We start from the raw sequence: 27140 nt of genomic DNA, 5'->3' as shown, positions 1-27140 counted from the left end.
ATATACTTCCATAACTATTCGCATTACTCAAACTTGTTGTATAGATATTTTCGTCCCTATTTGTATTGATCAAAAATGTTGCATACACTACGTGTGGAATGATTTCCCAAACGTTTTAAGTGTGTAAGTGGTTATAGAAGACTGCAATAAAGAAAGATTCTTCGTATGAAGGGATGGTATTATTAACAATCTTACTTTATCAAAATTCTTAGAAGGCAAAAAAGGTTTCTGGAGGCATTAGCATTTCAATATTGAGTTTGAAAATTAAAGTATTCGCATCGTAACGAGTGGTGCATTATCAGGCATTATCAACTTCATTCGTTTTTTGTTGTTTTTTTTAATTTTGCGCAAAGATATACGAGGGTCATCTTAATTTAGTAATGTAAGATTAGAGAGAAGGCAACTAGTTATCACCATTCACCGCCAACGAATAGTGGGATTGAGTGTTACTTTATTACTCTCCCACGGCTGAAAGAGCGAGTGTGTTTGTTGCGAGGGGATTCGAACCCGCGACCCTCAAATTACGAGTCGGGTGCCTTAACCACCTGGCAAAGCCGGGCCCTGTCAACTTGAAATATACTACAGTGTTTGCAGAAAATCGAGATATCGTGACCAGATAAAAAAATCCGTTGAATTTAATAAAAGTATATCAAACAAATCATTAAGAAGGATTTATTTATTTCCTATTAAGCACGAAGCTATACAGTAAACTATCTATGTTGTTCCCACTACGAACATCAAAACCTTATTTCTTAGCGTTTAACCCTCAGGCTTACTTTATCTAAAAATATTAACTTCACTACGAGAAGATTAGACAAAAAATCTGAAATCACTCGCAGTTGATTTTAATGAACACTAAATCTGAAAATTTCCTTCTTCAAATATGCAAGGCTTAACCCACTGGTAGGAAGTAATGAAAATCTGATCTTTGCAAGTCGACAATATTATAAACATAATGAACCAAACTGTCATGCATGACTCGCTGATGAAAAATTTGAGATTGACTCTAAATTTCAAGTATATACTATACCATATTGGCAGCAACAGATGTTCTATGTAGAGATGAGTATGAAATGGTAAGTTGTTGTTATTTAATTTTAGTTTCAGTTCCATCTAATTTGTGTGTGTATACACGAGGGTCAGTTCTCAGAAGTTCACATTCATAATTAATCCTGCTTAAAGTCAAAGACAAAAAGTTCCTTATTAAGAATGCATCCTATCTATAAACCACTGGGTTTATTTTGATTTAAAGTCAGAAACATCTATAAAGAAATTATTTCAGCATTAATTATATTCAGCTCACTTTCATGCTTTACAAATATATTTATTTCACCTGCTAAAGGTAGTAGTTGTTAATCTTTAGAATAATGCAAAAGATGCCATAAAGATAATATTGGTTTTCAAAGGCAAAGAAAAAAAAAAGGTTCCTAGCGAAAGGAAAATGAAACAACGATAATAAAATTATTAATTGTGGACCTTGCTCTATTCCTCGTTTACAAGTGATATTATAGGTTAAAGACGAGACACGTACAATGTCCAAGGTTTCGGTTTAAACAAAAACTCCACAATTTTTGATGTGAAGCCTTAACACGTTTTTACATGATCGTGATTGATTACAATCAAAGGATTTTCCAAAGTATACACTTATAGCCCTCTAGTGGTACAGCGGTATATCTGAGGGGCTTACGACACAACCAAGCGGGTTTCCACGTCCGTAGTAGGTAGAGCACATATAATTTTGTGTTTAGCTTGAAACAAGTAATGTCATAACGGATATGTTTCTTTATTTTTTGTTGTTTCTATATTCAACATACAATTAAATACAAGTCAATGAATGTTGTCAGATACATTTTGACCAGACATAGCATACGTCTAGTTTTCAGGAACAATCATGCAAGTTACTTCTCAAATGCAGCCAACTAAACCCTTGACAAAATCAAAGAAATTAGATTTTCAGTTATAAATTTTAATTAAATCCCTATTTGGTATTTATTCAACAAGTTATATTTTATATATTTGTAGGTATTTTAATAGAAATGCAATCAGTAATAAACTTTCAATAGTTTGGAGCTAATAAAAGGATGGATAATTCAACAAAAGATAATGTTTTGCTATTTATTTTATAAGATTAAAAGCTTCGTTTATTCCATTTCTATTGGCTCGGCATAGGCAGGTAGTTAGAGTGCTCAACTCCTAATCTGAGTGTCGCGGATCCGAATCCCCGTCACACCAAAAATGCTAGCCCTTTTAGTGGTGAGGGTATTATAATCCCACAAGTCATTGGTAAAACAGTAGCTCAAGAGTTGATGGTGGGGGGATGTGATGACTAGCTGCGTTCGCCCTACTATTATACTGCTGAATTATGAACGGATAGCCAGATGATCCTTGTGCAGCTTTGTGCAAAATTCAGGAAACGGACAAATCCATCTACATTTATTTTTCTAAGTAGAAATTTTAGAATCATAGATAAATTTAATAAATTACGAAATAAAAACTTACGGAAATAGTTCATTCCAGTTTGACATAAAACCCCACAAATATTTTATTAACTTTAGTTTGTACACAAGCAATATATCTCTATTTAGCGTGTGTTTTTAACCACTTGATTTTTCATCTAAACAAAAGAAACGAAATGTAGGACTATATATGTGTGTGTGTGTTTTCTTATAGCAAAGCCACATCGGGCTATCTGCTGAGGACTATATGTCCCAGATGAGTTATTTTTCATTTTTTTAACACCGTTTCTTTGTAATCCTTTTAAAGTGGGTTCATATTGTGTATTATTGATTGTAATTTGGAATGGATCTTATTGTGTTGCTGTTAAGAGCAAATTAACAAAAAAGGGCTGTACATAATGTGAAGATTTAACCCCTAATTTTTAAAATATAAACTGTCAAACTAACCCTTAAGGCTCCGAAAACCAATTTGAAAGTGACACAATTTGTCTTTTAGCTTGTTAACATTTTTATTTCTGGGCAGAGAGTAGTCCAGTGGCTAACGTACCGGAATGTGGACCTGCAGATTCTATATTTGCACCTATTTACCCCAAAATAACTTGCATTCTGCACTTTAGGACTATATATGGGTTATAATGTTGTTGGTAAAATCCCACTATTTTGTGAACCAAGAGTTAGATGTAAGTGGTGTCGATCAGCTTGTAGTCTGTTAGTTTTAAATTAAGTAGGGTTTGTGCAACTAACTCATTCTTGCTTTGCACGAATATACACAAATAAACAAATATAACATTCATCTCAATGTAGATAGATGCAGTTTGGCTGTTGGGAAACTTTGGTAACTTTTCAATAAACAAGGAAACTAAAGTGTTCATTAACATTTCTTAACAAACTTAGAAACGAAAGGAAAAGCTATATAAAAATGTCAGTAATGATAGCCTCAAGTATATTTCATTTCACTGACTGGAAGCTTTGACATAACCTTTAAATTATAGTTACAAACGTTGAATAAAACAGGCTGGTTGATAAATTAGCACATAATAATACTTAAAAAAATATGAGGTTTCAAAAGTTCCGTATTTCTATTCGTCTTTCGTTTTTACTATATATATGTATTGTCAGGATAAAAATGTGTAAATACATCAAATACACCGCATTTCCATAAAAAAAAATTAGTTAACTGCAATCTAGTTTCATCTGAAATAGATCTATCTTTAATCCAATTTAAATCTATAATAATAAAAAGGTGTGGCTGTGGGTCTATGTGTGACCGTTTTTCAATAACTTAGAAACCTGAATCTTTGCACAAATACAAGGTGTGCACTTGGGTATTATTACTTATCCATGTGCATGCGCTCGTCTTTTTAAGTTAACAATTTTTAATAATTTTGTATTGAAGCCTGTGACAATGAATAACATAAGATATATTTTCTTCTGGTAGCTTATTATTGCATCTACCATTTAAATCAAGAAGCCATTTCAGTTCCTAGTTTCGTAATTAAATAATATATTGTTTCAGATAATCTTGGTTGGATAACATAAACCACTTCTATTACAAGATGTTTTATAGTTTCAAAGACATACCTTAAATATAACAGTACTTGTCAGCAACTCTACGTTTACTGGCACTTTAGCCTGTGATGCCAAACAGTTTCTTAATGAGTATCTTTCTTAAGAGCAAACTTATCTTGCGCATATTTTATAGAAACTTTTATGTTACACTGGCGAAAGTATCCGGTTTTACTTGTTTTATTTTGGATGATAATGTCAATGTGTGTATTATAAACTCATTTTAGCATACAAAAGTATAACCTGCATACTTTTGTTTCTCTTTTACAGAATGTGGTCTGTTTGTAAAGTAACTTTCTCCCTCACTTTTTCTTCAATTTTAAACTTAACTAATAGAAACAAATAATAATACACAAGTTTATTTAATTAAAAGAGCCTCTAAATTAAAAAGTAACACTTTCAAATATAGTTTTCTGTGTGTTTTTCACTAGATTGCCTAACAAAAAAAGATGCAAACTCTCGCACTTGCGTGTCTGTCTGTCTGTGATTTATATCTATAATTTGTAATATAAGAAAACACTTATTTTCCTTGTGGTATTTCGCTAGCTTGCGCACTTACATGCGCGCATGCGTGCGCGTGGGTAAGATAAGTAATAATACCCAGGTGCAGACAATCAGAATGCACTTAGTATGGGTGCAAAATTTTATGTTTCTAGGTTCTTTCCTTTTGGAGCAACGGCAGTCACGTTTCTTTCCTATGTGTTTTTTTCTGCATAAAAAGATGTGCACGCACATACATGCACGCAGATAAGTAATAACACACAGGTGCAAACACTTAGGGTTTACTTAGTGTGGGTGCAAAATGTCAGGTTTTAAGTTATTTTTTTCTTGGATCTATGGCGGTCACATTCTTTTCTATGTGATATTTCAGTTACTTACCTTAGAAAATGATGCACACACGCGCACCCACATGGATAAATAATAATAATGCCCAAGTATATACCCTCAGGGTGCATTTAATAAAAATCTTAAAAATTACAGAAACAAAATATGTAGTTTAATGTGAAAATGCAACTGTCAAAAAAGTAAACAAACAACTGCAATCTAGGTTCATCTGAACCAGATCTCTCTTTTATCCGTGTTTAGCCTATAATAATAAAAGGGCGTGTCTCTTAGAGTTAGGGCGGTCATAAACAGACCCAGACTTACAGGCACGCCCTTTCATCATTATAGATTTAACAGGGATATATACTTCAGATGAGCCTAGATTGCAGTTATTTGTTTACGTTTTTGACGACTGCATTTTCACTTTAAACTACATATTTCGTTTCTGTAATTTTTGAATATCCTTATTCCCACTTTTTAAATTGACAATTTTTAATAATCTATTTCTTTACTTTTTTATGTTCTACATGGACATAAGTCTGTATAAAAGCAAAAATTTCCTATTTGAAACAGTTGATTTGAGGAAACAAGTAGTTGGTGTATGATTCTCTTTCAGGAAACAATGACAGCCTTTGGATTGGCTTCATGCATATTGGATGGCTATTAACTTAACAGAATTGCCAAAATGTTATCATTAATAGAAGTACTGCATTATGATCACTATGATCCATGGTGATTAACATCCCATACTTTATGTATATGTTTGTAAAATATATATAGCTACTATATTTATATCTTTTAGCTATATGAGAAGTCTGTTAAACTTTGGCTTGAAGAACGAACTGAACTATACTTGAATAGTACATGGGTTGGATTTTGTAACTGCATGTGTTTTATACATGCATGCAAATACAATTAATGTTGGCTTGTATTTATAACTATTTATGTGCATAAAGACTTTATAGTTCTTTAAAGCATATATGTAGATAGCCATATGAATTTTTAAAGTTGAATTAATAGATAAATATATATTCAATGCAAATATAAGACAATGTGTCATAATATAATTGCACATTAATAAACATTTTTAATATTTTCCTTTGCTCATTCCTTTTCTTCCCTTGTTATATTAAGGCTGGTTACACTTTTGCTGAAACTGACCAGATTTCCTTTTAGAGCGACATTCTGCACACTCTAGAAAATCGAAAATGTGTTAATTAACAATTATGAATTGATTTTATTAATATACCTTTCCCACTTCAAATTCTGATGGAGTTTGGATCGTGACACTTTTAAGAATCTCTTCCACTATGACAACCTTAAATTCTGGTGAGCTGTCGTTGCTACACGCTTTATCTGAAACTAAATATTTTCTAAGTAAAATATATAGAATTGCCATCATTTTCGCTATCTCCTACTTGCATGATTCTTGTCACTCTTTATAGTCAGCTTCAAGGATGTCTACTTTATCTGCAGTATCTACAAAATTTGTATTCACACATTGTTGACTATAATTCTATCAGCCATCAATGTGATTGCCGATCCTATGCTCAAAACTGAGTTTAGTGTTATCTTTTAAATTACGGTGTAAAGATTTCTGTTGTGGGAGACAGCATAGACGTTTGTGTAACATGGCCGAAATCGATTATGCTGTTGTTAAAAAAGACAAACTGTTATGTTGTCGGCAGCGTAGTGTCAGAAAGAACAGGAACATTATATATATAAACAAATACACTCGACATCAACGAGGTTGCAAAAATAAGTTAATAATCGTTGTAGTACACGTGTCACGCCTGCCATATAAAAATTAAATTTCATCCACGGCCTGTATGTAGCTATAAATTTATGCATGTGTATTAGATTATGAGCCTTTTATAAACCACAGATTACATTAAAAATGACTGCGTGTCAATGTTTATACACCGCTATTACTTGTTAGGTAGTAAAAACAAATTAAATACTACCCTACACAATGTACAATGATGCGTTTAGTAATAATACCCAGGCTTTACTATAATAATCACAGCTATTTTTACTGTAGACTGGTGGAACAATATCAAAAAACAATAAAGAAAAAATGGGCTATCACTATTTTTAAACAACAGCTGTAATGCAATAATAAACTTTATAGCTTTATTCGCATATTACTTTTATGTAATTTCAGAAAATTGCTTCTTTAACCTCTCCAAAAGATGATATATTTAATTTTACTTGTTTTCACCTTTTATTAAAATTCTCGTAACATTATATTTGACTGAGATATCTTAGGCATACTTCAAAGTGATTTCATTTTTTTTAGATTGAATCCTTAATTACTTCTTTCAAATTTTCTAAACATTTTCCTCATAAACGGACTGAAAATATCTCATTATCACTATCACTATCTATATCACTCCTCATAAAGGAGCTAAAATATATCATTACCGCTATCTAGATAATTCCTCATAAAGGAGCTGAAATATTTCATTACCGCTATCTAAATAATTCCTCATAAAGGAGCTAAAATATTTCATTACCGCTATCTAAATATTTTGTTAGGTATGGTCTAGTTGTTAAAGTGGCCCAGGCTATGAATTCTATAGTTCTTTTTTCACAAAAGTAGCCAAAGAGTTGGCGATGGATGCTGTTGACTATCAGTTTTCCTCTTGTTTATCAGTTATAGATCATACAACTCTTGAGTAGTTTTGCATGAACACTTGAAAACAAATAAAATAACTTGTCATTTCGAGTTTTTATAGTTAACGTTTGGCCCCAATTCCCTTGGTAACAAGCCAATTAGACGCTCCACTGTACGTGAGCTTCAGCTTCTACGATGATATTTGAGCAGACCGAAAGTAAAAAAAAATATTCGTACAGACTCACTTGAGTGGTAAATGGTTGAATAAGGTCACCATGACTCCAAGTAATGTTTGTTCAGTTTTCTCATGAAAGTAGCTGTTGAATTTGAATTGTGACTAGAAGTTTGTGAACTTTCATCTTATGAGTCTGCATAAGACTCAAATTCTTATTTATTATTTCGTTAACAGTACCACAAGATACGGTCACGTTCATCATAATAACTTTTGGGGATTTCTTTGCAGAGGAAATATTTTTTATGGATTGACTTAGGGCATAATATTTTAGCTCAATGCTACGTTAAATGTTCTGTAATGGGAGCTTTTTCGTTCCCACGGAAAACAGACTTCGAAATATTGGGTCTATTAACTTTACAATCTCATTATTCGAACATCTGGTCTTGGAAGTACCCCTGCAGTACCCCTGCAGTACCCCTGTCATCACCTATAACCAAAACAGTCCATCATAGTTTTATTCATATATTCATTCATCCACTGCACACTTAATTGCTGGGAAATCCTCAGGTTTTGTCTACAAATAACACATAAAAAAATAAAAACCGAATCATAGTAGTCTGCCATAGTTACTACTCATCCATCTATCTATATTTTGGTTTGATAAACAGATAGAAATCCCTATGAAAATTTACATACACATGCATGAAACACCAGACAGAAGAACAATGACACAAAATAAATACATTGACAAACAAAAGTTTCCACACGCATGTGTAAACAAATTGAAGTAGGCTAAATTATACCACTTATTATCAATAGGTACACTTAAAGAAAGTTACCAAGTTATAATTGATTTGTGTCGAGAAAAAGTAAAAAATAAATAGGTAGATGAGGTTATTACAGAGCCAAAAAATTTCGTTTCTACAACTATATTGTATACAAATGTATACAACCAAGAAATACATCCAAGAAAAATACAACACAAAGTCAATCATATGCAAAGATGCTTTAATGTGGCTTTTCAATAGGCATAATAATATGAATTAAATAAATGTATTCATTTTTTTATGTTTTTGTTTTTATAGTCTTCGTTTGTTATGACAGTAATACCTAAAACCTGTAACATCCATCCATTTTCTCGTCCTTCTACGCGGTTTTGTTTTCTAAACCAAGCGCACACCATAATGCACTGTAAAATTTGGGAAACTTACCGTCCTTATTCATACAGGCCTCAAAACACTTCTTGAGCCTGCAAGCTCGGCATTGGTTTCTGTGAGTCTTGTCAATGGGGCATTTTCCTTTCAAATCTCCTTGAGCTTTACAAGTGTAAACTCGATTACGATGGATACTCCGCTTGAAAAAACCCGAACACCCTAAAAATAGTGATTAATAAGGACCAAAAAGATATTCAAAATTAGATATTAAGTTCGATGTAACTGAGTTTCTGATGCGATATTTGTGGATGTCATGAAATCGTCTAATATTTAGTTTTGTAGTGAAACCTAGTGTAAATTATTTTATGTATTTGATGTTTTGCTTTAAAATTATTTTATTAAAATGTTTGTTTATACTGTTGTTGTATTTATTCACACACTCGTTTTCGAGGTTGAAGAAGAAACCATTGTGTCATTGATAGACACAATAGATAGCATTTTAAGTATAACTTTTACCATAACTGGTAGCTGTTTCAGTCTTTAATAATGTCTACAATGTAACTACAAGAAACTGACTGATAATTATAGAAAGTAAAGAGTAAGTTTTATTACATTTCTTTTTTGAACATATCACATTTATTGTTACTGATTATTAGAGTCTGAAAGTTTTGAACGTGTTTGTTTATAGTTACGATAACTTGAGAATATGATTGCACTAGATTTTGATTTTACTTTTCAAACAAATAAACAACAAGGTTTGGGACAACAATTATGTTTATATATAGAAAATAATCTTCTTAGGCTTTGAATAGAAAATGCAACTTTCCTATGTAGGTAATATAGACTTTATACTGTCTAATCAGTTATAATATTTATCAAAGTAAAGATGAAACTTAAATTGATACATCTGAATTCATATCTGTAGACGTATCTGAGTTCTATGTGCTTTTACAATATTCACATATTCTTAAGAACTTGAGAGGTGAAACTAAAAATAATGGGCAATGAAATGCTGTTTTGATTATCAGTCACTTGCTGTTTCAATTTCTTTAGATTGAATTTAGATTTACATTAAGTACACCATTTATTCGAAAAGTATTTGCTACAAAGAAAGCACTGTGTAATGTAAAAATAAATGTTTAATAAAATATCTAAACTTTGAATGGCTGAAGCTCCTTTAAAATCACCAGATACTTATGTGGTATAACTAGTTATTAATCTGTATGTTCTTGGCTTAAAGATGTGAACATCCTTCAAATAAAATGGGAAAAAATTAAACCTATAAGCTTAAAGGAGAATTACAACACTCCTAAGACGTTGACGTTATTTAGGGATTATGAATGTTAAAGAATGAGATATAGTTGCTAATTAACTACTTAATAATTTATAAAAAGTGGTTTTAACGTGGATAGTGTTTCTTAAAGAATTATTTACTAAATTAAAGCTTTTAAAGCGACCGATAAGATAAGGGAAAACACAAATTTCTCATACCACGCCCATTTCATTTTAACACAAGAGAAAGGGAATTACATTTAGTTCTCGTGTGGTTCAAGGGCACGAACTACTTACGTGGATGAATAGTCACTTGTGTAATATTCAAGTCAAGAAGACTTTGAAGCCATAGTGAACTAAAGAATTAATACGTGTTTAAGTGTAATTAATTTTACATCTCAGAAGAAAAATTCTTATTAAAAAGTCACATTTTAGTTTGTTTTGCTTCCTATTCTTTAAAATACTTTTGCCAAAACATATTTTCGTTCACCAGTAAGTGAAGCATTGCATCCTACTGAATTCATGTAGAAAACATAATATTGAAGCTTTGAAATACAACGTTTGTTTAGTTATTTTGGTATTTTACTGTTTTATTACCGTATTGGCGCAATATTATTTTTAATAACCAATTGTTGATCTGAAATAGTAGAAATTCACATAGAAAAGCTCTGGCTACATCATTTACAAAAACATAACATTTAAATTATACTTGTGTTCGTTAAAATATGTAATGTCGTTTGCATAACGCTGTTCAAATAATGCGTTATAACAGAACCCCAAATTTCATTAATATATTGTTTTGTTTTTTTATTTTTTATAAGACTGCAATTACATGTTCTATAAAAGAACAAGATAAAGTTACAGAATGACTAGTAAGTGTTAAAGAAAAAGTAAAGCAACTGCTGAACAGATTTTATACATATGTTTATGATAATATGAGATGTGAAAATAGACAACAATCAAATCTGCGAACATTATTGCTAACTGACGTACATTAATAAACTTCATTACTATAGGAAAACTTAAATTCCAAATATTTTAAAAATAAGACGTTGATGTCCTGATGATTTTTAATACTGAGTCTTAAATAAATAAAATTTAGACTGTTCTGGGTACTTAGAAAAAACGAAACAGAATGAGAAAGTAATTCATGATAGAATACTACTTTATATCTCCACACATTTCCTAAATTGCTAACTATAAGAAAGTTATTAGTTTTTCTCCTACGGGTAGAAAAATAATTCCTTTGTAAAAAGATAGTTTTTTTTTTTCTCCTTCTGGGGCAGATATATGAATTAACTCAGCCTAAAGAGTTCTACTGAATAAGTAGCTTTGAGCAATTACGTGTTAATATTACGATTATATGACCGAAAGTATAGAAAGAATTCTTATTTTGTTTCTGTATATGTATGTTTTACAATTTATCAAAGGCTACTTCTCTTGATAAAGTGATTTGAATGTTAGTTTCTTACAATATAAAACAATCAGTGTTATACAATCAAACGTTTTGATTTCATCATAAATCTCATCTATCGAATGAGAGAAAAACAAACAGCCAGGTGTGGTTTTTCACATAGGCCCAGCTTCCAACAGTCACTGCTAATCCATCAAATTAAATGTGACAATTGAAAGGATGACACAGTTATTACAATCAATATATCTTTGGTAACGATGGTTTTGTTATACAAGCACATCTGACTACATTTCCATCACTATATGTAATTTTATTGAAAAATAAATATTATTACGTATTCAATATTATTATAAGAAAGCGCATGGTACTTGGAGAGTGTGCAAGAATAGAAACAAAAAGTAAAAGATTTAAGCTTATCCGAGGACTTTGGGGAAGTAGTTCTTTCTTCATCATGGACGGAATATTAAGTTGGTATTTTAAGATATTTATAATTTATTTATGCATTTTTTCTATCTCTACTACAGAGTATTGTTGAAAACCATGATAGTTAATCCTAGTTTTAACAAGTTATGTAGCAAGAACAAACACAAATTATTTATATATAATTAAAATTAAACAAAATATAGTTAAGTCAGAAACAAGAGTATAAACAAACCTTATGAAGAAGCAGACGGTATTATAGTATTTCCTTTTAGTTAAGCGTCAAACAAGAACTTTACTAACATTAATGTTTTCATGAAAATTTTACTTTTTAAAAGACCGTATCTATCTTGTATAGTAAGTATATGTATATATTACACAGATAAGTGTTTACTTACCGTCACAACTGTAGATACCATAATGTTTTCCTGAGCTTCGGTCCCCACACACTCGGCAAGGGATGTCCAGAAGGCGGTCTCCTGAAACGTTATTGGATTGTAGGGACTGAATAAAAGCCAATCATGGTAGAGATCACCATACACATAATTCAATGTGTAAAAAAAAAAGAAAGAAAATGAAATGAAAACCTCTTCGGCTTGTATGAAAGTTTCAGGAAAATATGTCTTATCGTGTAACAGAGGTCAAAAAACTCTTACAAGAAAAATATTAATTTAGTGCATTAGATTATATGTCCATTTTTAAAGATATCCCTTTTTAACGGTTTTGGAAAAGTTCAGTTTTACAAAATTTAAGAACAAAGAGGCATTTCTTATCTCTTTACCTTATTGACTCAAACGTTCAAGATATTAAGAGAAGAGACTCTACCTATATTTGTTTTGTTTTTCATGAACATATCAAGTATTTTACTTAAACTTCTTCCTCTTAGAAATAAATTGAGATTATTTCAAAAATTAAAAGCAAAATAATAACATAACGTTTATTATGAACTTGTTGCTATATTCACAAAGTTTACAAATTAAACAAATAATTTCAATTCAGTGAATTAGGAATTTTGCAATCGGGAAAATAATAACAAGTAGACAATGAAAATAATAACAAGAAAATAATTGATGCAAAAAGTGAAAACTCAGTGAATGAATAGTAGGATGCGGCTTATTTTGAAAGTACTGTTAATAATAGTCAATTATTAATGTATTGGTTTTACCTATGGTCTCTCTGCGACTTTAATATTTAAATCTTCTCAAATTTCCTACTGCAATTTGCAACAAAATTTGGTCACAAATTACTCAATCCTTTCTCTAAATATGTTCTTGTTCTTGTTTTTGTTATAATTGTAATTATGTAAACTAATTGTATGATGTGAGTGCAGCAAGGATAAACAGAGCAACTTAGAATAAAACTACACAAGGCGAGTAAAATTTTCAAAGATATTTTAGACAGTGACAGAATTAAACCTCCATTAAGGTCAATTTGCTGGCTTTCCAGAGCTTTTGACTGATGAGTAGATTAATTATAATTGTTGTACCAATAAATAAATGTTATAGTGTTATAAATTAATTTCTTACCCCAGTTATAATATGTATAAACCTAAGTTGTTAAAACTACACTTCACCAGTTCACACCGAAAGAAGTATTCTTCATGCAACTTGATAATATATTTTTTGAATCAGTACTATATCTGTTGTTTTTCAGACGACTCTGGTGTTGGGTGAAATGACTCGTCGACAATGGTTACAGAATATGGTTTGGTTAATGTATTATTATTTACATTCATTCAGACGTTCTTATAATGATCACACCTGATAAAATGTGTTATAAAGAAAAGTATTCACGCTAAAGCTTGTAACTCAGCGCCATCCGATTGTGAAAAGCACTATTGTTTATAAAAATAATAGAAATATTATATTTGTATTAAAAACAACAATATGAGTTTAAATTCGAGTTAAATACATTTACTGGATCTAAAATAAGAATAAGTAGAAGAAGATAATAATAATAAAGATAATATTTTTCTAAGAAATGTTATAAATACTCTTAGTTAATTATATAATTTAAGAATGTGAATTAATGAAACTCAAAATATAAAACTTACTCTAGTAAGGTGACGTAAGTGAAAATTTTTATGATATATTCTATACTGTCTGTAAGTACAAAAATATGTTACGAAATATTTTAAATTCAAATTGCAGACGTGGTTCATGCTATATGGTTTCAATCTACAATTTTTAATAGTTCAGCCTATTAAACTGTTTTGAATCTAATTTGACACCGTAGAGCTATTAGTGTCTTGAACCTAATTTAATCTAGTTAGGCCTACCAGACTGTCTAGTTTAACATAGCTGGCTTGGCATTTGAATCTTCGTCAGAAGTATTTTCCACTGTTTAAATATTTTTAATACTTCAGAATTGTTTAAATATTGGCGAATATCTCAGTGAGTGATCTACCTGTAAAGTATTATCGCTGAACTGAGAGAATGTGGGCATTTACTTCATTAATTGCAAAGAAAACAACAAATTTGTAGTTAATGGAGACTCACTGCTCTGGGTGGACTCTTACACATCAAACATTTGTTCTTTTTTAATGTAGCAAAGATGAACTAAGTGATTTGAAACTGGATCAGAAAATGTAACTAGAGCGAAAAACGTACAAAACGTTAAACTTCATATACATTGTAATCATCACGTAACATTAAATCAATGCTTCAAGCCGCAATGTTAGGGTTTCATTAAGTTTCTTTATGTGATTTTTGATCTTATATGTTTTAATCGTCACGTAATTAATTGTATATTGTCATAAACTGTTGGAGTACTCGTTTCTGGACGGAAGTTATGTAGATAAAAGATTAATGAAAAATTATCTTAGAACATGAAAATTTGCTTCCTTTGTACGTAACTGTAAAACAAAATACAGAAAATCCATAAAAACGCCCATAAAAACGGCAGAACACAAAATGTGAAACCTAACAAACTTTCACGACAAGTTTGGTGAAGATTCGTCAAAAGGGGGCGAATTATTGGTAAAAAAAGATAAAAACGCCCATAAAAACCTTGAAACGCAAAAAGGAGATCTGAAAATGTGTATGTATTTTTCTATGGACCTAACAAACCTTACTGCTAAATTTGATGAATATTCATTGAGAATGGACGAAGTAATGGCAAAAACGCGAAAACACAAAATGGAAAAACTGAAATTTGTACGTAGCTTCCAATGGATACAATAAACACACATACCAATTTTGATTAAAATTTATCCATATCCTCCGAAATATGCATGAATATACAACAAGCAATAAACAGTGCTACTCTATTTATATAGATATCAGGGTATTTATATCTTTGGCTAAAATCTTCATTTTATCACGAATAATTTTCTTCTGTATCTGATCATGGAAAAACAAAACAAAAACGTACATATTTATAACGAAATGGATAAAACTTGCGTAATATAAGACTTTACTTGAAACACAAATTGAGACATGTTATAGATTGAAAACTGCCTATTTATGTACGTAGGAATGTAATGCTTTAGAGCCTCGGAACTAAGGTATAAAAGTTTTGCACTTAAATAGGTATGTATTAATAACTATCTCTTTCAAAATCTAGAAAAATACATGAAGAGACAGGAATAAAGCACGTATTATTATAATTTTTACTATCATTTATGGGGATTTGTTTTATATATGTAGATCACATAAATAATAATATTATAGCAAACGGATATAATTTGTATGAACCACATACATTATTTTACTTTCACAACAGAAGGGGTACTCTACTCTTCCGTTCGAGGTGGTACATTTACGCACACACATACCAGAATTACAGAGCTACACTTTGCATGTTTAGCACACAATGCTTAGTCACTGTGTTAGAGAGACTGTGAAGTAAAGTCGTTAACCAACGATACAAAACATAGCGGTAAGATCATTGACTGATTTAACATTGTAGCCACGCCAACACTTTTGAATATTTGCTAGAATATTAAAAAAAAACAACGTAAGTAAAGGCTTTTTGAAAGATTCCGAGTATCGAATGTATTGTTTTAACAGTACGTATGTATATGCTGTAAGTTCAGTGATTGTATTCATTTACCTGGCAATGAAAAAGATGGTTAATAAATAAATTTAATGCTTCTTTTCGTCTTGTTTTGTTGAATCTGGTTCCAAGCGATAGGGTAAACTCTTGTATTATTTGTAGCTTATTTTTTATGATTAGGAAAAAAAAACGTATTTCTTGACAAAAAAGAAAATGCAGAAGGATCTGTTAGCATTCTTTTAAAATGATGATTAATTTTTATTCTGCTAGAGATTCCAATTAAATTGTGAGTGATTAGCTTATTTGCTAGAATCAGATATTTTGTGTATAAAATCTACTGTTGGGGAAACCAAACATACAGTTAAAGATGTTTTATAATATTTTTCTACCATACAATAATAATCAATTACATTTGTTTCCCTGAAAGTTATAAGTATTCTTGTGGCAGCAAGTTTTCACAAATTAATTAATTATTGGATTCATATTTTCTGATTGGTTGGATGACAACCAATCTCAATGCAAGCTATCAACAGGTGAATGTACTTTACTGCATGATATGTATACACGATAAAATATTAGCATTCTCACAGTATTTGCGTGTGTAACTTTTTCCTTTACAGTTTTCATTATTCTTTCTAATAACCGTTATCTTAATTCCCCGTAATCTGGTTGTAAGTCGGAAAAGTAACATTAAAAAGATAGTGTTAAACGAATGAATTTATTGATACATTATATTTATGCATGTATGAACTCACAAACAACATAGTTAAACTTATAAAATCTATCTATACTGTAAATGTATTGATACGTAAACATAAACTCCTTTAGCGTTGTCTTCTACACACGTGAAATTGATTCGTTGTAGCAAAACGTATAGTAAATTATAAACTTTGTTACATATTGATATGTTGATATTTTTATAATATAAGTATGAATTTTATTCATTACACGAATAGATATATTTAATGGTCAATATATTTACTAACGTTTATAAGATACACATAAGCAACTTTCTTAATTATTCTCACAACATGTCTTTCTGGGAATTTTCTCACAAAAAGCTCTAACTTAAGGTGCATTTTGTCTTAGTTAGGTTAGTATATGAATTTCTTTCTCACTTTTATATATATATATTACTCTATTTCGTTAGGAACAACTATCTTCCCACAACTATACGAGCACGGTGAATGGTAGTAGTTTTCTATTTGAGAAGTTGTTGGTGTAAAGTGCTCTTAATCTGTTTATTGTATTTTGTGTTCCAGTTTCAAGATTTCTCTCTTACTAAGATTACATTTCACTCTTGTGCTGGTTTTTGGTTTTGTTGTTCAAAAAACGGTGACATTATTTATTACCTACCTACTTGGAGTAATAATAGATAATTCTACAGTTCTGATAACAGCGCGTGTTTTGTTATTCAATATTAGATTAGACTAAACCTTGCAATATATGAGGTTAAGTAGTAAAATCAACTGAATAAAATATAATGTAAGCAAAATAAAGAACAATAACTGAGAACCGCTTACATTCCAAAGCACTATAAAAATCTATAAAAACAAATATTTTTGGCAACTAAAATACAAATGTTTAGAGAGAAAGCATGCGAATCAAACTATTTAGAAATGATAATCACATGCATTTAATTACTTTTTGCGGAAAAATTCTATCCTTGATTAAAAATATTTCTTAAATATATTTGCTCCTATGATAAAAGTAGATTCCTAAACTAAAACCAGAAATTCAATTTTTTCTTTCAATGAATGCTTAATACAAATGTTTTGCATTATGTTTCGAACTACAGCATAAAAATAGAAAACTAGTTTTACAAAAATCCTGGATAATTTTCACTTTGTGTATTATATATAAAAGCTATTAAAAGCTTTATTGTACTAATTAAATGAGCTTAAACAGTTGCTATATATTATACAGAATGAAGGATAAAAAGACAACGTCACAAAGTATCAATAGAAACGAAAATCTAATAACACATTTGAGCTTACAGACACCAATACGAAGAGCGTCGAATATTAAAGTTTAGAAAGATGTATGTAAAACTCCATCCCAATTTCTTTAAAACCGTGTCTTTCACAAGTTACAAATATTTTCTAGTGTACATTATTTCCCAATCTTTATTTCCTTCAGGCGATCTCTGTTATTTTTTGCTCTCTCTAGACCTGTACATGTGATTTCTGTATTGATTTCGGTGTAAAAACGTGTGGTCAATATTAACGTGCTCTCTTTTTTTATTACTAAGTGTAATATTGCATGCATGTCTTAACGAGATGGAAATGCAGAATATTCCTGTAAATGGAAAGAGGTAAAGATTAAAATCGAAAACAAAGGGAATCATAAGAAAATAGAAAAGTGCAAATGTAATTCAATGGTTTCGGTTGTGTTAATTGAAAAACTATATTTCTTAGTTTAGTTAAGGGTATAATCAAAGGATGAGTTTGATTTATTCTAATGGAGGGGATCATCTCTTGTGGTTAATAGTAGGACGACTATAACTGGACTAATTTGAATGAAGCAGAGTTAAGCTGTTATTTGGAAAATAAGCAAAGTAAGATTAACCATCGTTGGATTGAGTAAATGCTAGGAAACTTTTTGTTGCAGTCTGGGGCTAAACATTCTTTTGATTTTAATCTTGAGTTTCTAATTATTTTTATATTGATATCAAATTGATTAAAATTGATAAAAAATGAATATAAGGCACATTCTTAACACTGAAGAAAACAACTGATTTATGAAAGATGGCGTTTTTGATTAACATACTACTCTAGAATGATGTTAGTTAAAATAATTAAAACTTCATTATCAGTTTTTATCTTTTCGCGCTTACTTAGCTTATAAGGCGAATCATTTTAACAAAAAATAAACCTATTTCATTTTCAAGTTCCTAAATTACGGCTTCAAAAACATAGAACAAAAAAGGTAAAAATGCTCCAAATAAATATTTCAAACAAATTGTAACTATTCAGAGGCTTGCAATACTCCAAAGATATATTTTAAAGTGAACTATAAGTAGGTTCAACTTTTTCAACATAATTATTTTCTAGGAAATTACTAGTAAACTGGAACATTAAAGATCGAAAAAGACAAGAAATTGAGGGTTAACTTTTAGCCTGGAATCTTAATGTAAATCCTAAACATTTTCTTGCATTCATTTATTTGATTTGGGTAGACTACCAAGTCTACTTGTTGCCGTACATAATTTTCAACTACGACAATAAGGAAGACGTCCGACTAGTAGCACCAACCGTTAACTGTAGGTATACTCTATATAAACCAATAGTGGAATTGAGCATAACATAATAATGCCCCTACGGCTGAAAAGCCGAATATATTTGGGGCTGATTTATATTTCACTAGGCTATGCATTTCTTGTGTTCATTCACGTATGATAACGTTGTATTATATTTACAGAAACCTTAACTAACAAATTGGTTCACAGTGTTAAAGACTATACTTATGTGCGATTGTACTAAGACACAATTTCAGTTCCATTTCATTAATTACACTTATAAAACTTTTATTCGTTTTTTAACTTCTGATTTTTATTTAAACAGTTTATAGCGGCTTCTTTTAATCTAAATTAATCCTAATTTCCTCTTCAATATTATAGAAAACAGAAGTTTTAATCTTCTTTAAATGACCGTACTTCAAAACCTATTACGAATCACTTCAATTTAACTTTTGTTATAATTAAAAGATAAACGTTTGGCAAAAAAAAAGAAGAGGAGTAGTTGTTGAGTGAAAAAAAAAATTATATCAGTTTTTTTACCAAGCGACTTTAGTTGGACGAAGCTGTTTTAAACATTTACATATAGCCTATACTGTGGGTCCACTTTCACAAAACAGTTTCTTAAAAGAGCAATTACATTAAGCTTTTTTTACCGTTATCATTACACATTATTCGACGAGGAATACCAAAAAAATTAGCATATAATTATTCATATTTCCTTTTTATGTGACTGAAAAGCAGCACGAATGCCATAACTTCAGATTTCATAATAGTTAATATAGTGAATATTCATGAAACTTTAAAAATCTGGACACCTACCAATAAGTAGCGTTTAACCTAACGATGGTGTTGTGAAATGTCTGGACACCTACCAATAAGTAGCGTTTAACCTAACGATGGTGTAGTGAAATGAAATAAATGCGTTTACAGAGGTTTTCTATGAAAGTATGAAAGCGTTTTATTTCAAGCACAAAAATCAGGAAATAGTAGCATAAATGGACAGAAATTTGCAATCATTATAAAATCATTCCCACTAATTAGACGACTCGCCATTCCCGCACGTCATCCCTGTGTCCGTTAGACAGCATGGATTTCGGGCTGATATCTGTCTCTAGTCCTTCTTCATCGTTGCCCAGCCTATTGTATGCTTTCTTGCTACATAGGTTAACTTTTTATTAGCCTTTACTAAATACGTCATACCCACCACAACACTATGTTCTTCACAACGCTTCATTACATTTTATTCTCAGCTCATATTAACTGAGAAATAAGTAAGGGGTCATCGATCATATTCTCTTATTCTTTGTACAGTAATATCTGTTAGATTTCAGAATTCCATTTACAATGCGATTTGTATTACATCCATGTTAAATACATATTTATTTATAAACTAACAATTACAACAGATTTATGTGTATATATATATATATACATATATATTTCTTTTTAAACTAACTTTCTCCCCAAAACCTTCAATACAGCTCCTAATTTTTTTTAGAATATATGAATTTTTCTGCATCAAACATAAAAGTTGCTTGGTTAGTAAACTTTTCATCCTAAAACTTTCTTTTTTATCTTGAGTTTTCCTAACAATGTTTACAGGTCTGTTACAAATAAGGCAGCTTTCGCTATTCCCGTGTTAATTATATAGTTTAAAAATATTTATTTGTTTATTATTCAGTATCTGTTTAGTCGTTATCACAACCAAAATCTAGTTTCAAGAGCAAAAGGACTACTTCATAGTTACTATAAAAATATATCATAATAGTTTATTAATAAAGGAAAGCATATACGTATAATTTATGTAAATTTGTTTTACTATATAAAAAACACTAAATAAAAGGTACCTAATGGTTCAGCTGGAAGTATAAGGAGCTATAATGTTAAAAAGAAAGTTTTGATATCTGCGGTGAGGAGAACACAGATTGTGTAACTTTGTGTTCAGTAAAAAATAAACATGATAGACATATTTCAAGTCATTTTACAATTTCTTCTCTCCCCTGCTATTTTATACACCGCACACCTCATAGTATGTGATGTTTTTACACCAGAATATGATGTAAAGAATTAACGCAACCGACTTTTCTATTTGTCAGAAAATTGTCCAGCTAACATTTCAATTAACTGTTATGACTAATAGTGAAATTGACTGAATACACCCCCTATAGAAACTCTACCCACCATGTTATAATGTAAGTAAGACTGCATGGTGTAACAAATCAACGCATTCGACTTTCTTGTTTAATGTGGTATAAATGAAATCAGAATGTTAGCTATAAAACCATGAGACTTCAGTAAATACATAACTGCTTTGATAGTAGCGTTCACAAAGGATGTGTGGTAATGCTAAGCTGCTTTTTTATTTTTGTTTGGTTTGTACTGCCTATGGATTCCACTTCAGTATATACAGTACTGTATAACATACGTGTTAAAACAGAACAAATATAACAAAAAAGCCGTTTACCACCAGTACATTTATTACCCAAAATGAAATAATTGAAATAACAAATATGTTATGCTTTTATACAAGGAATTTTGTCATTTTTGTGTCTATGTATTTTACATTGCATAATATAAACGATAAACATCGTATACATACTTTTAAAATATGAAGGTGTGCGTAAATAAAAAAATAAATTTAGAATTTTTAAGATAAAACCCCTTTCTGTTTACTGATATGGCGTACATACTAAACCTAATGTATCTGTTACCTAAATTTCTCTTTATTAAAGCCTAAAGTATATTAAAGTGTATGAAATAGCTTGTTTTAAATTTTCACTTAAAGCAGTTTCAAGTGATTTGGAATCAAACATTGAACCAACTGAAACTAATAAAGAAGACGTTCATACATTATTCTGTTTTTGGTCTTTCAGGAAATTTAAAGTTTGAAAGTAAGTAAAGTTCTTTAACGCTCATCGAAAAACATCTTCGTCGAACGTGCGGTAATATATAACAATGGTCGCATAATATAACGAATCAACATAGCTGGCCTACCGATTTCGGATTTCTTATCGGACGCTTATAAAATAACATTTCCATTACCTTCCGTGAGTAGTAATGAAACTAACTTAATGCTTTTGTACGTGCGCGCTTTGCACTGTTAAATTATACGACATTCTAACATTATACATGCAATAAGTCTCAGAAAATAACACTAAAATACAATGTTAACGAATAACTAGTTTGTTTTATAGTTTACTATGGATAGTTTCTTTACAGTTAAATGTCAATAAAGGTCCGCTAACTCTTACAGCTTCCGCTGAAAGTGGTTCAATGAGAAGCACAACATATTTGTAATTTTTTAATGTAAGAACAATACCATTTTACAATTATTGAGCCAAACCCTTTTAGGCATGGGAACATATAGTTGTAATTTGAAGTTTAAGAAACACGGTAGAGACATTTGCACGGGGATTTACCACTTCTACTGGTAGCGTACTTGAAAGAACGGAGGTGATCTATCCCACGTTAACCTACAACAATAGTCTTACATCAATAGATAAAAAAAATTTTTATCTGAGGGTCACTGTTACGTTACATTGTTGTAATTGGGTAAACAGTCGTAAAGTTCCCTTTCAGTATCACATATTTAAATGCATTTCTGTAAAACGTTGGTAACGAAGTATATCCACTAAGAAATTTATTTTAGGAAATAATATTACTCCACTCAGAAAAAAATCACACTTCCAAAGAAAAAACATACACACACAAACAACAACTGAATAGAATAGCTGTTTTTTTTTAACAATGGGAAACATTAAAAAGACCCGGCGGTTAAACGTATTATATTGTTTACGCTGACAGCATCCACGCGTTCTCTTTACGAACTACTAGCCTCTCTATATCTAAGAGAATCTCGTGAGATACTATTGGGATTATGGCCGAAAGTATCGTCGAAAGCGTAAGTACCTTATTGAGGAAACGATGCATTTTAATCTTTATACGTATAAACGTGAGAAAAGTATATTTAATTAGCTATACAGATAGCAACTTTGATTTTTGCTTTCGCTCTAAGTACATAATTTACTCTGATCGGAAGTTGTTATTATTAATAAGCATCGTAAGAGCACTGTAAACAGAAAATAATTATTTGAAAACATAGCTATGTTTTAATAATTTCAATTGTACTTGTAAAACTGAAGATACTGCTATTTAGTGTTAATCTATCTATCAATGCAACATACTTTGTGTGAACAGAATGTGTGAATTTAGAAGTACATTTAAAGCAAATAACATGTGTATGATTACGTTAAAAGTACTCACTATGAATAAGTGATAAAGTCACAATGTTAGGTATGAGATATCAGAGAAAACACAAACACACTAGTTTAAACTAAAAGTACGTTTGAAGTCTAATCTATCATTTCGATTCAGCACTTGTGACTCAGGTATTCCAGTTTCGGTGAATTCAACCTTTTTAGGTAACTTTGGAGAGAAGCAAATCAAAAAGACAAGACATAACTTCTTATAGTGGTAGAATGTGTATGTTTTGATGTTTTGAATTATATTTTACTCAACATATTTATATTTATACAACTTATATTTTTATAGGAATTGACGAATATTTATATTTGATATTTTAAATAGCTTGTTTGCTAAATAATTCAGAAAAATAAGTTAGCGGTATCAATACCAAACAATATAGAAACATAGGTTCACTGTAGTGAATAAAACACAACACAAAATATTATACATATAATTATATTTAATGCTACAAACCAAAGAGTCATAAAATTACACACAGTAGGGTTATCTATGTCGTGTTAATACGCTATCCTAGGTATTCCATAAGTATACTTACGTTTCTCCATATGTTTCGGTTTGACTGAAACCAGCTGTAACTCAGATACTAAAGAAGGAGATGCCAAGAGCTCTCAGACTTAATTCTCTGTAACAAAAGGTACATTAGTTAACTTTGCAGCAAGCAGTAACATACAGATTAAAAGTTAATATATTTTGAAGGCTTTGCAAATTACTGAATCAGTAAAAACAGTTTTTTTAATGACAAATTTTACCAATGCTAATACCTTGTATTTATATACATCTAAACATGTGAGTCTTAAAAAAGAAATGCTCTGAAAATACATAATATTCGATGTGGATAATAGGATTGAAAACAAAACCTTTTTGTGTGTATGGGTGTCCTGTACTGTATTGTGTAATTTATATAAAAACATGCTAATAAAACTTCAACCCGATTCGTTATCATACTTTAATAGATCTTAATTTATTTCATTTTTTTATTTCCTATAAAATATTTCTGGTAAAAAAATATTTATTCGTTTTGTAAGATGATATGAAATAAGTAAAACAATTCAAAATTGTTGGTTATGAGTTATTGTGTAATATAAACTAGTATAGTTTAATAAACAACTTCTTATTTCGTGTTTCATAAGAATATGAAAGCTATAGAAAAATATACGATGTTAGAGGTCTTAAAAGTAGTGGTTTTACAAAGAATAAGACATTGAGAGGCTTACCCATTAGGAAGATGGCGATAGGTGTTTGAAGATGGTATAACTTAAATAGGCAGACAGCGTGTAACTGATTATATCGTATCAGTTTCTATGATCTGCGAAGGAAAAAAGAAGTAAAACTGTAACCGTTCGGGAGAAAGTTCTAAAAAGAGAAACCTTTTCAAAGAGACGAGTCGCAGTATAGACCGACGACTTCCGCAACTGACCAAAAAGTTAAATTTTATACAAATGGAAACGGTGGCTAACCAGTCTCTGCTTTTATGTGCGCCAGCATGTCATCAGACGAATTAAATACTTTGGGAAAGTTACCAGGTGTTGCTTCGGGGATGCGCAGCGCGGTACAGAGATCAGACGTTCAATTTTTCTTCTCGCGTGGAAGCTACGCGCGTGACACGAGAGGATGAGGTAGTGCGAGTGGCCCGTGCGTGGAACTCGCAGCACGCGGGAGGGTAGAGAGAAAGGCATAACAGGCAGGCGTACGCGCTCGTGTCGGGTAGTATCTTTTATATAATGTATTATTTACAAATGGCAAATAGCAAGAACTGCAAGGTCTAAACGACAGATTTGCGAGCAATGGAGCTAGTTGGGTGAATTACATGAAAATGAATAGATACAATACTAGGTTATGATAGGCTTCCTTTAGTTTGTGTACGAAACATAGAATTAAGCTAAATTGAGGAAATTAAATTTTGAAGCGATATTCTTTGATAATCCTGGATTAAAACTTCTTACATTTAAAAGAAGGTAATCAATTGCCCAAGACATTATCACTGCTAGCAATAAAATTGCAGTATTTTATCTACTGGTTGCAAAATATAAACTCCTATTAATTGAGAAAAAAAAACATAAATATTGAGCATCGAGAATTATTGGTATTTTACGCGGTTTTTTTAAAATGGCTGAAGTAAATATTTTTATAAATGTAATTACTTTAGAAATTCAAATAACGTTGTATAATGGACATTACTCACGCTTTAAGTACTTCTATTATATTCTTTGAAGTAATGATTACTTTAATTCTTCTGTACGGTAAGTAGTGTAATTTTAATGTACTCCTAATGTGCATGAAATAGAATCGGGTTGTTAAACTTCTTGAAAAATATTTTTTTCTGCGTGTATAGAGGCAGCAGGTAATTTTCTTATTGTATAAAACAGTCTTTTAACTGCAATCGTTGTTTACGTAAGATGATAAGTATTTTTACTTTTTGTTAAGTAAGTTCTGCAAACTTGTTTCTGGGTTACATCTTGCTATGTCCAATACGAGTGTTTGTATTCTTCCTGGAGTATATAAAACAAAGATGATTTTGTATTACTTTCTGTGGTCATGACATATTGACTGATTTATATTATTTCTTTTGCATCTACCATACAATGATTTCTATATCATTCCTTGAGTGCGTGAAAAATGAATGATTATTTTACGCTTTATATGCAGAAAACAACGCGATTGTTTTTTAGTCCTAGCTTAAAGTCGGCAAGACTAAGTTTCTTTTCAGTCGTTCATTATAGAATTGAAGTGTAATAGTGTAATTTACTTTAATCACAGTGTTCTTTAAAGGCATTGATAATACGTTTTTTCTTATTTCTTGTGAACGCGAAACAAATCTTTGTCCTTGTGTATTAGAAGAAATAAATAGTTACACTGTGAAAGAAGAGTAGGGAGATATTTGTTATCGTGAATTAAGAGAGATTTTTTCTTTATTACATAGCTTGTAATATTTATTTTATCTCATCTTGATGGCTCGCATTACACCTTGTGAAAGCCATGCAGAATTGATGTTTATTTTACTCCCTTTAGTATAAGAGTAATACTAATTTTATCCCTTGTTACAGCTATGTAGAGGTGACATTTCTTTCACTCCTCTTGATGTAAAAAATATGCACTTCTTACCCCTTGTGAAGATTGTGTAGAAATGTTGGGGTGTAAGATAAATGTTCGGCTCAGTAGTTTTGGTTTTTATCGCAAAAATAATTATTATTTATTTAATTGTGAAACTTCCGGTCACTTAGAGTTTCAATTACGCGGGTAACTTGTAACATTATTTATAAATAAGAAACTAAAACTTCCTAACATGCGACTTGGTCAGTTATCTAACAATGCTGATTTTAAACAAAAACTTGATATTTTTGAATTCGTGAGTTCATAATAAACACGTTAATTTTTACATCTGTTTCACTCAGTACTTAAAGTTCTAATGTGAAATTTAAACTATTGTTATTTGTTTAATTTAAATATTTTCAAATAAGCACGAATAACTTATAAAAAATTTAACATTTGGTAGGTTTTTTTCCTTCATAATCGATATTTTTCTTTTTTTTCAGAGACCCAAAGGATTCGTGTATTTGCAGCCATTTAGGTAGTTTTCACTATTTCAGTCTATTTGTCCATTTCATTTGTGGATATGTCTAACTACAGACAATTTAAAACAGTGAAGATGAACTTATTAGTCGTGAAGGCAGTTAATGTGTTTGTGTGTGTGTATCTATATATATATATATATATAGAGAGAGAGAGAGAGAGAGAGACCCG

The 27140-nt window shown here is 30.6% G+C and overlaps 1 pseudogene across 1 annotated transcript in view; it reads right to left on the bottom strand.

Moving 5' to 3' along the window:
* The window catches only part of LOC143258555 (nuclear receptor subfamily 2 group E member 1-like), a 56269-nt pseudogene extending 31419 nt beyond the window's left edge, over positions 1–24850 (bottom strand). The window contains exons 1-4 of the transcript XR_013032354.1: positions 24614–24850; positions 23935–24021; positions 12298–12378; positions 8851–9012 (exon numbers count right to left, since the gene is read on the bottom strand). The product of XR_013032354.1 is annotated as a nuclear receptor subfamily 2 group E member 1-like (transcript). The remainder of the gene's footprint in view (positions 1–8850; positions 9013–12297; positions 12379–23934; positions 24022–24613) is intronic.
* Between the last annotated feature and the right edge of the window lie 2290 nt (positions 24851–27140).

The sequence above is a fragment of the Tachypleus tridentatus genome, chromosome 8, assembly GCF_004210375.1.
Source record: "Tachypleus tridentatus isolate NWPU-2018 chromosome 8, ASM421037v1, whole genome shotgun sequence".
Taxonomy (NCBI): Eukaryota; Metazoa; Arthropoda; class Merostomata; order Xiphosura; family Limulidae; genus Tachypleus; species Tachypleus tridentatus.
The sequence above is the reverse complement of the archived record's forward strand: the minus strand, read 5'-3'. Positions and strand labels throughout refer to the sequence as shown.